This window comes from Pseudopodoces humilis, chromosome 16, assembly GCF_049639895.1.
Source record: "Pseudopodoces humilis isolate 2021_Gansu_Grassland_sample_001 chromosome 16, ASM4963989v1, whole genome shotgun sequence".
NCBI classification, from domain to species: Eukaryota; Metazoa; Chordata; class Aves; order Passeriformes; family Paridae; genus Pseudopodoces; species Pseudopodoces humilis.
Genome location: NC_142215.1, coordinates 15,026,938 through 15,040,488, shown reverse-complemented (window position 1 = coordinate 15,040,488; position 13,551 = coordinate 15,026,938). Strand labels below are relative to the sequence as shown.

The 13,551-nt window shown below is 38.0% G+C and overlaps 1 protein-coding gene across 4 annotated transcripts in view; it reads left to right on the top strand.

Annotated features, from left to right (window-relative positions):
* APBA2 (amyloid beta precursor protein binding family A member 2) overlaps positions 1–13,551 on the top strand; it is an 88,593-nt gene that overhangs the window by 957 nt on the left and 74,085 nt on the right. The window contains exon 2 of one of the 4 annotated variants that reach the window (XM_088063040.1): positions 3,363–3,434. The exons of the other annotated variants lie outside the window; for them this stretch is intronic. The gene's annotated coding sequence lies outside the window, so the exon portion shown is untranslated. The remainder of the gene's footprint in view (positions 1–3,362; positions 3,435–13,551) is intronic. 4 annotated transcript variants of the gene reach the window in all.

Sequence of the window (13,551 nt, the reverse complement as noted above, 5' to 3'; positions counted from 1 at the left end):
GCTGTGCCGGGACGGCGGCTCCCGGTAACGCGGGGACCGGCCGTGCAGCATCCGCATCATGTCAGCGTTTTGTGGGAGGGCGGGAGGCTTAAGTCCGTTTGTCTCAATAAGAGTGAAAAGAAATGCGAGAGGAGCCCTCCTGTAATGCAGCACAGCTCGGAGTTTGCATTTGATTCTGATTTCATGCCTCCACTGTAGCAAAAGGATCAGCGCCTTTGATCCGCTCCTTTCCCGTTCCCTTCATCATGAGATCTGGAGGGAAAAGGGTGCTCAATTAATACCTGATTTTTATTGGGGTAAACAGCATGAAATATTATAGCATAGTCTGTTTGCCTCTTATTGAACAGTTTTTTGAATGTGTGTGTGTGTTGCCTTGTATTGCCGTAACAAAAGGGATGGGGGTGGGGGAAAGGAAGGGAATACTGCATTTAGAGCTGCATCTTGGAAAGTCAGACTGCCTTATTTTGCCTCAGCTGGCAGTCAGTGCTTTCAGATATATGTACTTTGCATCCTCAGTGTCATTTTGGTGCTTGTTGCATGCTAGCAAGGACATACAAGAAAGCAAATTTAAATAAAGACAAGGGATCAGTGTGCATAGTACAGAGATAATGTGCATTGCAGTGATGTTTAAGAAAAGTCTGAAATTACTGTGACTAGTTTGAAAAATGCAAGTAGTGTTTTCAGTTGCATTACCTGATGAAGGCCACCCTATAATCTCCCAGAAGGGGCTGAGAAATCTGTTTGCGGAAAAGATATTTATCTATTATGTCTGTTACCCAAGAATCCCTCATTACTTAATGAGTAGAACTGAAAAAGAGAAACAACTGCTGTTATAGTTTTTTGTGGTTCTGTGTAAGCCACAGTGTTTCCAATATAACATAGTTTAAAAGGGGAGGAATTCTAGCATAAGTTCTTATTGCCACTTAAGGTAAAATACAGTATGTGCAGGTTATGTGTTTGAGAAGCAAAAGATTGACATTTACATTAAAACATAAATGGCAATTTATCATTGTATTTTCCTGGTTCTCCATATGGGACAGACAAAAGGATAGAGCTTTTCTTTCATATGTTGTTCTGTGAGAACTAAACTGCCAAAGTCGAAGCCGCTGTCCTTAGAACACTTGGGGCTCATAGGATTCGTGCTACAGAACTGTCCTTATAACCCTGATTGTCAGAGTTTCTATATTCTCTGATAGTTTAGCCCTTATCTGTACTTGGAAATATCTGAAGCTATTTTTAAAAATGCATCAACAGCTACATTATTGCTCCCTCTTGGTCCCCTGATAGTAGTATTCTTGCAAAGGCCATAGATGCTCAGCTCTTTTGGTCAAAGTATTAGAGTTCTAAGGAGAAATCTCTAAAAGCATGTTTTGTGCAGTTACTTGATTAATGCCAGTTCAGGCTGGGGACTGGACATGAATTTAAACAAGATAGGTCTTTAAAGAGTGACCTTCGCTTAGGGCTGTGAGCACAAGAAACCACTTCAAGAAGCATAATTTTACCATCTCTCCAGCTTGTTCTGATAAGAATATTTGCTAGGAAATAATTTGTGAAAGTACCATGTTTTAAACATCTTTCAGTTAATTTTCCTGTGCTGAGGGTGGAGAAATTAGAGCAAGTGACCTGTTCCAAGCTACCAGCTCACAGAGAGGCATATGGAGGATTCTGGTTCAGAACAAATCTTGATTGTAGCCTTTGAACACATCAGGGTTTAGGTGCTTCTGCAGACTTTTATATCCTTTTCCCTTGTAATCTATGTTTAAATAAACAAGGCAATTATTTAATGCTTTAAGCAGTGCAGTGGTAGAGACCGAGGAGCAGCCTGCCAAAAAGACCCAGAGGGCCTGGTGAATAGCAAACTGGACATAAACCAGCCACATCCCCTGGCAACAAAGACAGCCAGGAGCATCCTGGTCTCTATGAACAACAGTGCAGCCAGGACATCAAGGGAAATGATTATTCCCTTCTGCTCAGCACCCAGTAGGTCACATTTATAACCCTGTGTCCAGTTTTGGAAGTTATTAAATACCTGGGGTTCAACAGAGGCCACTGAAGTGGTTTGGGCTGGAGGATGAGCTCTGAGCAGAGGGTGAGAGAGTGGGGCTTGATCAGCCTGCAGAAATGGAGGCTATGGGGGGACCTAACAGCAGCCTTCCAGTCCTTGTAAAGAGCTCACCAGGGAACCAGAGCCAGACTCAACACAGTGGCATGTACCAGAGAATGAGACAAAAGGCCGAAATGGAGGTTCAGACTGGATACAAACAATATACTTTGCCCCACAAGGATAATCACACATGGAGACAGGTAGCCCAGGGAGATTGTATGGTCTCTGTTCTTGAAGGTTTTAAAGATCAGACTCAATAATTCCCTCAGCAAACTGATCAGGGCTCATTGATGACCTTGGTTTGAGCAGAATGCTGAACAAGAGATCTCTGACATTCTTAACAACCTGAAGTGTTATGATCCTACTGATCACTCTTAACACCTGTTATGTTTGTGCCTACCCATACGTGACGCAAGAAGCAGACATGTTTCCAGAAGTCAGATTTTTTAAGAAAGTTTATAGTTTCCATTCTAGGACTAATCCAGGCATCTCAGCAAAGATGGAACACATTATGATACATTAACCTCTATTACCTGTGAAACAGAACATTACATTAATACAAACTAATACCTTACTATAAACCTCCCAAGGAAGAGATATTTGCTTGAAATAAACAAAAAGAAGCGCATACTTGCAAGCGAGAGCTTTCACTAGGAGGTATCTTTTGGCACTACTGTGATGCAATTAAAGGCTTGCAACATTTGTGCAAGAGATGTAATGGTAGTTGTTACATTTAGAGAAAATAAAGCACTGATGCAGTCACATGAGCTTCACAAGTTGAGAGGAAGAACTGAAAGCAGAATCAGAATTCACCGATTTTTTAGACACTCAAAAAACCTGCAGTTGCTGAGTCAAATGCACATTATAAGTACTTGCAAATGCTTTTAGTCTGCTGGTAAGAGTATTACATGTATGATTTTTTTTTTCCTAAGGACCCATGAGAGCTGCATGAAAAGTATCTCAAGACAGCACCATGTGATTGGTGAAGTGTGTAGTGCTTTAGGCTTTTGCTGTCTGCAGGAGCTGAACATGCACCACTTAAGCTTTGTCATAGCATCCATGAGAAGAGGACTTCCATTCAAATTCTCAGTTTTGTTTGAAGGTCTTAGGTCTTATCTTGGCTAACAATACTATTTTTTGGAAGGAATGCCTTGCACAACTGGTAAAAAATGTATGGATTGAACTGTTTATTTCTGATGTTGGTAGGCAAATGCACTGTCACTTGAGTACATTACATTTCTCTCCTTTTTTATTGCAGTACTTACAGAGGAAGGTGATTTGCACTTCAAGAGGAGTAAATTAGAGCTGAGGAAAGACTCATACAGTCTTGGTATGGAAAATTCTGGGATTAATAGGTGCTTCCACCTAAGCTAAAGAGGAAGAACTAGAAGCCCTGTAGGTAGGGATGACAAGGAAAAAATGTCGTTGTTCTCAGATAACAAGGTTTTGTGAAATACTGCTGGAGATGCATACTCTGAAGTATATTCATGCATGAAGGGATCATTTTCTTTTGAAATAGAAGGAAATGAAGAGGAAAGGAAAGTTGGCAAAGTTGACAAAATATACGTCAGTTATAACAATGAGAGGTTTGCAGTCTAGATAAGGATTTTCAAATAATACTTCTGCAATGCAGACATCCACTGTTACCAACCTGGGCTTCCAGTGGGAGCTGCATGAGGAGTATCTTAGGATAGTTGTCTGGTTTGAATTATTAAGATGAAGTTTCCTTCAGAAAATAGTCCTCCTAGTTACAGGCTTAATATTGAAGATTCAGCCACATAGAAATTTGTTATTTCTTTGTTCCTTAAAAGGCAGATTGAATACTTCCATTCTATTAATTGAATGGGGTTTTTGAACTTTGTTTTGTGCATTGATATTAGGAATACTTGTGAGCATATCACCAGTTTGCAGTATTTCCAGATTGCTGTCGTACCCTTTACTTTCTGAGAGATGCTTTTCACAGATGCACTTCTCAGCTACAACCTTTGCATAAGTTCCACTTTCCAAGTCAATTGTGCAGTAACCCTAATCATTTTGCAGAGGATTTGGAAATCCATTTTATTTCTGAAATATTCTCCAAGAGAGACCTGACCTTGCAAGTTTTTCTTGTGTATGTATTCTACCTTTTTGTCAAGTGTTCACAGGATCTGACCCTTGAAGATTTAGTGTAAGATTTATTTTATTTATTAATTTAATGAAGATTAAGTGTAAGAAAGAAAGATTTAGAAGTCTTTCACCTGAGTACAGAGGTTAGAGATAGTTAAGAATTCATAATGTGGTCATAGCAGGCACGTTTACTTCTTTCTATCTTAAATGTACAAAACCAGCAACACGCAGCTCACCCAAATAATAGTTCTGTAACACTGACCACGAGTGTTCTGGTGAGGGTGCAAGCCTAGATTTGACCACTGGTGTCCAAAATGCCAAGGGACGTTATATAACATGGGAATGTGTGGTGAGAAGCACAACTTCCATAGGGACTGCACCAAACTAAGCAGTATTGTGAGAACCTTGGAGAAGGAGTAGCTGTGTTTGGCATTCACTGTTCAGGTTCAGTGAAGTAGCTGATCTTTATGGGAAGAATAATAAAGAAAATATTCCCTCAATGCCATCCACATCTTTACTGCCTTCATCCATTACCCGGAAACAAAGGTGCTTGGGTGGACTCTGTCACCCAGTGTGCCCTTCAAAGGTCAGAAGAACAGAAGTGTTAGTTAACTTTGACTTTTTCTGCTCCAGCAACATGGTAAAATATGCCTGAGTTACTGAATTAACTGAAGAGAATGAGTGTTGCACAGACCAGATTCTGTTCAAGAGTGACATAGGATTTTAATTTTTTTTCCCAATTGCCAAGAGTGAAATGGTATCAATAAATTGATGTTCCTCTCAAGAATCACTGATACAAGCTACCACAAAAAATTATTTCAGTGCAAGGGCAAGTGCACCCTTTCGGTTTAGTCAAATCTTAAAATAAATCTCAAAACTCATATTCTGAAAGCTGAGAGATGCCTTTTCAACACATCAAGGGGAGTGTATGGAGATGGAATTGCATGTTTCTCATGCCAGAAGCAAAATTGCTTCAGAGCTGCTATGCTCCTCAAATCCATACCAAATCTCTCGCCTGGGAATGAAATCTTGTATTTAAACACTGTTACTAAACACAACTTTGTTGTTGTTGTTGTCTTTTTGGTTGGTTGGTTGGTTTTTGTTTTTTGTTTTTTTGTTCTTCCTCTAACCTACAACTTTTGTGTCTGGTAAGGATGGCCATTCTGACTGGTACCAGGTTTCACAGGGTTGCTGTGCTATCTTGAGTTTCAAAGACCACTACAGCTACTGATAGATGAGTAATCGTGAAAAAAAAGGCATTTTCACAAAGAACAGAAATATTTCTGCTCTTATAAAATGATCCAGTATAGGAAAGAAGCAGACTTGCATGGCTCCAAATTCTTCCTATGCAGCATAGCACATTGTTGCCATGCTACCAGATTGCTTGCCTTGATATTTAAATTTGCCGTCAGATTTGTATTTTTAAAAAAATGAACTGTTAACAGTACATTAAAATATAAAATAACCTGACAAGACATAAGCCTCATCATCAATTTGTTCATGGTTTTTTGGCCTCTACAGATTTTAATTTTTTTCCTAAAATAAACCTCATCATCACAACAAATCTAAGATATGCATGAACCAATGAAATATGAAAAGGTTCTGTTTGGGAGTGCAATAAAGGTTTATATCAAAGGAGGAATATTGATTATAGTTTCCATACTTAAAAAAATACTCATTTTGCCTACCTTACTAAGTGCCTCTTGTCATCTTTTGTCCTTTCCAATTTAACACAACAAAGGGGAATCAGAGTATGATGATATTTTCTTGTTACTGATGTATTGTGGAGGAGAAAGGAACATTATTTCTATATATGTGTGTGTGTAGATATATATGAAATGTCCTTTAGGAACAAAATCTTGTGTTACTGGAAGACAACTCTTGATTACAGATAAGGCAGCTTTAAAAAGAAACTTATCCCTGTGATATTCTTAGCCAGTCAATCAGTGTGGCTTTAATTATGTAGAAGTATTTGACATGTTATGGCCCAGGAGATAAGAGCTGTTGCATACTAGATGAATGAAAGGGAAGGAATTCTGTTGGTGACTAGAAATTCCATACTCAGAGCTGCATTAGAGACATAAAATGAGCACTGGAAGGGAATGCTTCCTAGTAAATAGTGATTTGCATTGTATTGCTGATTCCAGGATTATGATGGTTCTTGGTGGCAGAAGTTTTCATTTCTGGTTAACTTGCTTTATTGATTGAAGAGCTGCCTTGAAAATATTTGTGTAGTATCAGGAACGTGCCTTTAATTCAGTTGTGTTGGTAGGAATTTTTTTGTTTGCTTGTTTTGTTTTTTGGTTGATTGGCTTTTGTGTGTGGTTTTTTTTTTTTTTTTAATAATTAAGGGGTTTTCTTTATATTTTCAGTGGTAGGTAGAAGTCTCAGTTTTCACTAAGTAAAAGATACCTGCTGTGATACTGTTTGTTTTCAGTACTTGGAAAGAGACCACCTTAAGGTTTTTCCATATCTATTCCACACCCATCTGCAGTGATACTAAATGATCTGTACAGCATGTGTTTAATTTGGTATTTGTCCACCAATTATTCAATTTGTATGCATTATAACTGACCCACCAACTTACAAATAATGATTTGGGGGGAAAATGGAGGGGAATTATATATTACAGCACTACTATACCTTTGCAACGGTATTATTTTCCTTCCTGTGCATATATCTATATTTGTTTTTAAGGTTTTTAGTCACAATTCAGTAAAATACCTGTCTTATTCTTGAGCCAACACTGATTTAACTTAGATCTGTTAACATTTTTAGTGTTGGGACTCTTATGGTATTTCACGGTTTAGTTTAGGCTCCAGCTGTTGGTGTGTGAGAATCACAGCTTTGAACTCAAACAGGTTCCAGGAATGAAGAAACTATGAGTGTATTGCACTTTAAATATTTGTGGACAATATGATACCTTTAATTCTGGAGTTTTTGTGATTTGCAGTGCTACAGCAATTGTAGTAGAAACAAGTTTCTTAATATCAACCAGCATCTGTTTAAATGAACTAAGCTTGAGTTAACAGTTTTCTTTCTGATGGTACTTAACATTGTTATAACCACTCATGATAAATATAAACAAGCCAAATGTCATCCTGAGTTTCTGAACCAGCTGTTTTATCAGTGAACAGTCCACCTACTTTCCTCTGTTCAATGATATTCCTATTTAAAATAGGAATTAAGTAATGCAGTAACCTGTTACAGTATTGGTAAATCCCACTGGAAGGTTGGGAAACAAAAGCTGTTTATTACTGCTCTAAGTTTCTCACCCTCTCCATGCCTTTGCACAATGAGTCTTGTTTCTTGACAGGATGAAATCCATACTGTATTTAAGATGTTATCTCTGTCCTCATTGGATAAACTCGTGACTAACTGTGGCTGCCAGCGGAGGTTGACCCTCATGGACTGGTTGACAGCTTGCACCATGTTTGTCACACTGACACATTGACTGTCAGCTCCTCAGGCTGACCCTGTGGCAGCTCTTGTCCTTCCTTCCTCCAGGATGGTTCCTGTGCCTGAGCTGCATGCCAGCTCCTTGTCACAGGATCATCCTGGGGGACCCTCAAGCATTGTAAGAATGAGAAAAGGGGGAAATTCAAACAGAAATTCCTAAACAGTGAAGTTTGAAGTTTACCATACATAGTGGCATCCTGAATGAAATGGAGGTGATTGGAAAAAAAAAAAAAAAAAAAAATCTATTGTAGTGGAGCCTATGAGCCAACCAAGTGTCGAGGACCCCTCAGTGGAAGGCATTTAGAAGATAGCAGTAGACTGTCTTTGCTCAAAAGACTGACCTGTCTAAATAGACTTCACAGTTTGGTATCTTCTGTTTAAATTAATCTGACAGAAGAAATGAATAGTGTCAAAAAGTGGTACCAGGCCAATATAACCTCATATTATGGTAGCAAAAGATTGTGAAACACTGGATTTAACACACAGACCAAACATTTATTGAAAACCTGAATTATAGGTACGTCTGTAATTTTCGGAAAATATAACTTAAATGTACCTAACTGGAAAATCTTAATTTGGTTCTGTTATTTAGTTGAATTTTGCTGTTAACCTCCTTGCTGGGTTAAATTATACAGATAAAAATAATTACCTTTGTAGATTAACATATAAAATATTTTGCGTATATAAATGTAAATTGCATGTGGATAAAAAGTTCTCTGCTCTGGAGACTATAAAAGGATGGCTTTGCAGTTATTACATGATTTTCATTGTTGTTTTCTTTATTAGTACTGTGTCACTGAGGGTGGGAGTGGGGGTTGTTTGATTTTTAAGCAAACTCTCCAAAGTCATCTTTATTAATTTTTCAGATGTAGACTTACAGATTTTTAACCTCTTTGTGGCAGGAATGTTTACAGAATATTTAACATGATGAAATCTTGGTTAATGGACTTTTCCACAACACACATAATTTAGGATTTATTTGCCCCCAGTTTAAAGTTGTTACTATAGCAAATACAAGATGAAGAATTGAATGGAAAGGAATATATAATGTGACTGTTCAGGGTTTGCATCTGGTAAAGGAGCTGCTATCAGGAGTTGATGATGCCCTTGCAATGCTAGGCTACATAGGATGGGAGAAAGTTGGATCCTGCAATGAAGTCTTTTAGGAGCCTGTCAATCCATTGGGAGAGCCCAGGAGAGGTTCACACACCCTTACATAGTTGTTGTTTTACAGAGTGGGCAATTTCTAGTATTAAGGGACTGTGACATATCTTTAAGTGGCTGGAAGTTGACCTTTGATTTCAACTGGTAGCAGCTCAAGCATCTTTTGACTTCAGTTTTGCTGCGAGCTGCAGCCTTCCCTGCAGTGCTGCTGTCCCTGGGAATGTCCCACGGCCCCAGCAGGACTATAACTGCCTGTTGCTGCAACACAGGAACTTCTAGTTACCACCAGGAGAGTGTTGTGGTGCAGTTGTTCAGTTAATTCAGTTGTTGATTATAAGTTTAGAAAGGTGAAACAGAGTTGCCCTAATGATAGAAAAATAGACATTGTTCCAGTTATTAGAGGAATTACTCTACATTTGACTTTCCCAATGAGCACAACAGTTATGTAATTAGTATTATTAGCATCATATTCTGCCAGCCATAATACTTTGTGTCATATATCTATATATTTATGCAACTGTAGACATTACTTTACTTTAAACCAGATATCAAAATTTATGTACCTATTGCCTTGAGCATCAGCTGAAGACAAACTAGTCTATTTATGAACAAATAATGAAATTACTGAATAAATTGGCAAGACTCATACTGCCATTTACATTCTTGCCTCAGTAACTACTTACTGCATGTTTAGTGATAAGAGATGCAGAGTTCTGAATTGCAGAATTCACAGATAACTACAAGATAGACTGACCCACAATGTACTAATGTGATGCCTTAGTGATTTTTCAACCATTTTATATTTAAAGGAAAAATGCTAATTCTTGAAAGTGTTAGCCAAGTGCGTAGGCACATTTACTGAGAACCTAGGAAATGCATACTTATTGAAATACATTATGCAAAACTTTATCTTACAACAAATGAAATAAAATGCTGAAATGAAATTCTTGTTTTCACACTAGTTTTTTTATGTATCTATTTCTAGAGATATTAGAATATTAGAGAATATTATTTCATTAATATTCCCCTAGTCCTTTGCTAGTCAATGTGTCGGGTATGGAGCATGAAGCTTCTTGTGTGTAGGTGTTTTACATATTGCTGCCCAGCTATAACCTTGCCATACAGCAACCTTGCACTTCAGGATTAATGCCTTTTCTCCAACAGATCTGCTCCACAGAGTTTTTTTTCTGTGTGATACATTGTTTTACATGCTGCAGTTAAGCCAGCTGTAGTCAAAAGCTAATCTCTTGTTTAGGCCAACTCTAGTTCTAATTAACTCTGCTGACACTGCATCTTATTCAATCACAGAGTACACTTCCTCCAAGAGAATGGCTGAAGCTGTATTAATACTTTTTAGAATACTGTCTGACAGTGAGTTTTTAGTGTTCTGCCTGTTGTGTTCTGCACTGCTGCCTGCTTAGCCTGTCAGTTGCTGATAGGGAAAGTCTATGTACCTGTGTGTGAGGAAAAGAAAAACAAAATCAGCCCAAATGCCAGCTAAACTCTCCACACAGGTAGGATTTTGATAGACCCCTAGAACTCTCAATGTTCCCATCTCTGGCAGAGCACAGGAGAAGCAGAGAAGACAAAGAAGAGATAGCCAGCTATCATCTCCTGTGCTTTCATTGAGCTAATGAGCATGAAGGAGTGCATGCACACAGTCCAAGGTTATTCAAGAGTCTAAAAAGATACAAATAACATAGTATGAGCTGCCAAAGGCTCAAGCCAATCTGTTCTACCATTTCTGCTGGAATATTTCTGTTTACTTTTATTTTCATAATGACAATGCTTCAGCTTTATCAGACACCTGTAGAGAGCAGGATCTACCATTTCATTTAAAACAGTTGCTCTTGCCTATAATGACTTGGCAAAAGTGAGATGAACATTCAGTTATCATCATGAAGGTCCAAAGGGGAAATGAATCCTTCCTAAAACCTTCAGCAGGCTGATGTGTAAGAGGAACTATGCCCAGAAGTGATAATTTATCACTTCTGAGATGATGGTGGGGTATCATCTTCCAGCATCAGGTTTGAATCCTACAGATTCTATTGTGTTGTTACAGAAATCACCTAAAATCAAGATGCATTTTTCCAAAGATGGTCAGAGCCTTTAAGAAATATTTGGTCCCTTGATTTTGTTACTGGAAACATTCAAGATAGGGAATAAACATAAGGGGTAAACAAAGGGATTGCTTTGTTCCCCTGCTTTGTCTGATGAAGCTCAGTTCTTCAGTTTCCAACAACTTCTCCAATTAGACAAGATCCACATGCCTCTTCTTCTTTACATGCCATTAGGACCTAATGGGATAAGACTTGTGCATTAGAGCCTAGACAGCTAATGATGTCCCACTTCCTAGCTGTAAATGGAGCAATTTAAACAACACAGTTGACACCTGTTTCAGCACAGGAAAGTCTGTTAAATAAAGAATTTCACTTGAACTTTGCCTGCAGATTTCTTGGAAAGGGTTTTTCCACCTTTACTGAAAAACTTTTTCAAACTACAGAGTAGACAGTTGAGATAGCCAAAGTCACATTTTTTCCTAAGAATCCTTTAACTGCGGGCTTATTGCATATTTTATTTCATCCGAGATGGATGTTGTTTGTACTTTATGTAGCATCAGAAAAGAAATGAAACTTTGAAATCTTCTGTTTAGGCAATGAAGATATTGAGGGGAAAAAGAAGGAAAAAAATTAGCTCAGTTCTCCAAAACGAAAGAACACTGTCTTTGGTATTGCAATTTCACAGATAGAAATCTGCACCAACTAGTCTGTTTATCTGCTCAAAGCTCTTTACATAACTGACACTTTGTCATCTTCTGTCTATAAATTATAGGCAGTCATTGCTGGAGTGTCTGAGTAACCAAGCATAGGTTTTGCTGCTTTGCATATAAATAGAGCTACAGTCCTGGATGTATGTGAACAGAAATATGGACATGAAGACATTCTTGCTCTTCAACTTGATAACAGAAAACCCCCACTTTTAATGCCATACATCTGTGGTTGCTGGTATAAATATGAAGCAGATAACCTCTTTGGCTCCTTTAAAATAGAATGATGGAAATTGACTTGGTAGACAGATGTGAGTGCATAAATCATATCAAACCAAATACAGATTGTTACATGAAAAGGGCAAATTAGGTAACAAATTTTGTCAAGTGTTTTTCACTGACTTGGTGAAGAGAAGACTTTCTTCAAATGTTATTCTTTGTGTTGATAGTACAATAGTAGAGACAGTTTACATATCAGAAAACTCAATCTGGATCAGCCCAATTTACATCATTCCTAGCGTGCCACTACAGTAACATCTGGAAATAGATCCTTAAATTGAACAGGAAATACGCTTTATCTAAATATTCACCTTACTAACTTACTCTTCCTGATAGAGTTGTAAGATCTTAGTCTTTCAGTATACAGAACATGTTACAGCTGGAAGATTTAAACAGCTGTGTAAATGCTTGGTACTTTTTTAGAAAGCGAAACTGTTGGTACAACCATAAAACCAAGCTGAAGAGAGCTAGACTTCAAAGGAACTGTAACATCCTAAATGTAAAACTCCACCGACCCCAGCTGAGGATAAATGATGATATCATTACTTAAATTATACTGGTTACTATGGATGATCCATCCATAGCTGATTGCTTATTTTTAATGGCATTAAATAATTTGCATTGCAAATTCTCGGATGGTAGGCTATTTTATTTTCCAGCCAAATCAGGTCAATTCCACCAGGTCCTCTATATCCAACAATCCAATAGTGAAGATCATTTTGGCTATCCTGTTTTTCATCTTTTGTTTGCTTAAATTATATTCTGTTGAGCATAAAGGACAGATATTTTTGTAAATTCACTGTTGGGTTTCACAGATGTAGGTTTAAGGCGATTATTTATGCTTTAGGATTTAACATCTACCAACATGCTGTTCATTTGCCTGATATCACGGGGGACTAGCTCTTTCATTTGCAATTTATAAATCCTCATCTTCAGACTGGTTTTCAGATAGCTGGATGTTTGAAACATCCAGCAGTTATTAATTTGATGAATTTTGTCTCAGATGAACTAACAGTGTTTATTCAACCAATGTGATACATGATAGGTCCAGGGTTTTGTTTTGTTTTTAAATTTAAATAGAATAGGTAATGCTAACCTGGTAGGTTGGAGGAGTCACCTAGGGAGCCCTCCCTTAGTTTGATGCATGTTTGATGAAGAATGCTGTTTTCTTGTGTCCTTCACTGATAAGTTTGGTGATTAACTTTCCAAAAGGACAACAGCAGAAGCTCAAAAGCCCATATCAATGCTTTTTCCTTCCAAAAACCTTGCATCTGGAATGAAGAAGTCAAACCTGTGCTCTGTGTGCCTAATAAGACCATAAGTCTTTGAAAAGGTGGTAAACAAAGAAGTGGCTGAGCCTCATATCAAGTTTGTCCTATGATACCTCGGACAAATGCCTGTAAATGTGTTTGCTGTGGTTCATATGGAGTCTTACACTTCATGCAGACCAACTATTCATAATCCTGCAGGAGCAGCTCCATGCACTATGCTTGATAAATAAATCTTTTATTCCCTGTAGAAGTCTAGGTCTTGAGATTGTACCAGTTTCCAATCCTGTTGTACCTGGGACAGAACTGCCAGGTCCAGGGAGAACAGGAGCTCTCAGACATTTGCTGTGCAATAAATGATAACTCACTCATAAAGCAGGATGCTCAAAACATTAAAATGTGAG